Source organism: Anomaloglossus baeobatrachus, unplaced genomic scaffold (genome assembly GCF_048569485.1).
Source record: "Anomaloglossus baeobatrachus isolate aAnoBae1 unplaced genomic scaffold, aAnoBae1.hap1 Scaffold_123, whole genome shotgun sequence".
Classification (NCBI taxonomy): domain Eukaryota; kingdom Metazoa; phylum Chordata; class Amphibia; order Anura; family Aromobatidae; genus Anomaloglossus; species Anomaloglossus baeobatrachus.
Genome location: NW_027441893.1, coordinates 33991 through 36727, shown reverse-complemented (window position 1 = coordinate 36727; position 2737 = coordinate 33991). Strand labels below are relative to the sequence as shown.

The 2737-nt window shown below is 46.8% G+C and overlaps 1 pseudogene; it reads right to left on the bottom strand.

The window, feature by feature from the left end:
• Nucleotides 1-330: 330 nt before the first annotated feature.
• Nucleotides 331-537, bottom strand: LOC142260529 (U2 spliceosomal RNA; annotated as a pseudogene).
• Nucleotides 538-2737: the final 2200 nt, after the last annotated feature.

Sequence of the window (2737 nt, the reverse complement as noted above, 5' to 3'; positions counted from 1 at the left end):
CCAGTAAAACTACATATTTTACACAGTCATAAGCAGCCAAAAGGGATCTATTCTATTCAATTGCAAATGATCTAGATAAGACTGAGAATAAGATACTGCACGGGACATAGCAGAGTTGGTCAAGTTGAGTGGAGATGAGTTTGCTATTTGGCACAGCTTTTTGCATCAATAAAGCAAGTAAAAGGTGTGAAAGATAAAAAAAAGGGTGAAAGTGTGAAAAGTGAATTGGCCAAATTGAGGTGCATATAAAGTTTTTGCTTTCTTTCAATTCACTAATGGGGCTCATTTGAATCAGGTGAATTGAGTTCTGCTTTTGGAAACTGGGTTAAGAAGGGGTGCACCGGTCCTGGAGGTACTGCAATACCAGGTCAATGCGTGGAGTGGACAGAGCAAGATTTTTTCCATCTCCTTGTTCTAAAAATCCATTTAATATATGGTCCCCAGAGAGGGGACGTATCAGATATTAAACTGATAAGAACAGATTTAATTTTTTTTTTTTTCTGTTTATCAGTAGGACTTCAAAATAACAAAGGTGATCGCCTCCCGTTGCCTGGGAACCGTCCAGGCACAAGAGGGCTATGTGTCACCAGAAGGCGCACACACTTCCTCAAGGCCGGCAGACGTGCAATCCCAGGCACCTTCCAGTACCGACCAAGGTAGCGTCCTCCGAAACTACACTTGATCTTAGCCAAAAGGCCGAGAAGCTATAACCCGAATTGGTTACGGCCTTGAGTGGCACCCTGGCCTATACCGGACACATCTTAGGGAGAGGGAGACAAACCCACGCCTACAGAAGACATTTTGTCACCCAAGCCAACCCTTGAAAAGGCTGTTTTGCAGAGCAAAAACAAGAAGAATGGTGCTTTTTGCAGCCGCCGCCCACTGCAATGAATCTGAATAACTCCTCCTTTTGGACACAAGCACCTCCCCTCCCCCTTGCAGTCTTTCCAATTCATGATACAAAAAGACGGACGGACAGGACAGGACAGGACAGGCTGCCTGACTTTCCGTCACTGCCACCCTTTGCCATCCTTGCCCGTAGAAAGCCCTTTCATCATCCCCAAACCCTAATCTTTTCCCTTCCCTTCCCAGATGCGTCTCACTCCCTTTCATTAGGAAGTGAGCGCAGCCTTTTCTCCGTTCTGCACATGCGCGACGTTAAACACAAATGCGCAGGCGTGCGTTCCATTACCCTCACTGCATTCCACTCCCATACAGGAAGTGGGCGCAGCTATTACTACGGTCGCACATAAAAGAACCCACGGCCACCACTGCACATAGCTGACTCCACCACAGGACACCCACTTCTACACCAACGCAGGTAAGACAGGATCGGCACCTCTATGCTCCCGTTACAATCAGGCTCAGTCACCATGTGATAACGCTCTCAACTCTTTAGTTGCAGGCTCCCCTTGCTTCACCTCCACTGGCTGTGCTGCCATTTCCTCTCCCACCTGGAAGGTATACTTTATTCCACTATTTTCCTGTTTCTCTCTTCCCCCTTTTCCCATAACCTACTTTTATCTGCATTTGTGGGGTATCTATATGCTATTTACATCATAGTTTTATTCATTAATATGGAAGGGAAGAGTGCCCATGAGAGTGTTGAACTGCGGAGAGCAAGAGATTAAGCTGCTCCGATTTGCCACCATTGATAAGCTGTTCTCAGTAGATACACATGCTATCCAAACAGCAGCATCCACCATTGCTTCAGCCCACCCATTCAGTGACAGCTCACCAAGTCAGCCAGAGGAGTGGTGTAAGGAATTACACGTAGGCACTGACTCCACACCTTCACATCACAAGAAGGGGGTCTACAGGCTAGTGCAAGAATACGAGCAAGTCTTCAGCAAACATCCGCTAGACTTTTGAAGAATAAAAGGGGTCAAACACTACATCCCCACAAGTGCACACCCACCCATCAAAGAGAGATATAAGCCAAAACTACCTGCACATTACCAGTGTACCAAGGACATGTTGAGCAACATGAAGGAGGCTGGGGTTATCCGTGACAGTTGTAGCCTCTGGGCAGCTCCGTTGGTCCTGTTAAAGAAGAAGGACAGCACCACTCCCCTGTATTGAGGAATAGCTAGCTGCATTGAGAACTGCAAATTATTTTTCTACCCTTGATCTCACTAGTCGCTATTGGCAAGTGTCCGTTGCTGAGGCAGACCGGGAGAAGACCGCCTTTGCCACCCCGATGGGTCTCTGCGAGTTCAAAAGCATGCCCTTCGAGCTGTGCAATTTGCCAGGAACCTTCCAGAGGCTGATGGAATGCTGCTTGGGACACCGAAACTTTGAAACGGTACTGCTATACCTTTATGATGTTATTGTTTATTCTAAAGCAAACAAGATTTTAGGGTGTATAAAAAGGGAGATTAGATCCGGTGATCCCAACGTTTTGTTACCCCTCTATAAATGACTTGTAAGGCCACATCTGGAATATGGGGTAAAGTCCTGAGCAGGTTGATAACCATTGGTTTGAGCATGGTAGGGTGTAGTGCGCATCTTCCTGCATCGGTAAAAGCTGCAGAAGTCCTTGAAGATTTCCGCTTCAAAGGCTGTGCCTTGATCTGTGAGGACTCTCTCTGAGTAGCCATGAGGTCTGCATAAGTGTGCTTGGAAGACCTTCGCTGCAGTATGGGCCATTAGATCTTTGACTTGTACCACAACCATAAATCTCGAGTAGTTGTCTACCATCGTAAGTGCATACGTGAGCTCGCCTCGATATTCTGCA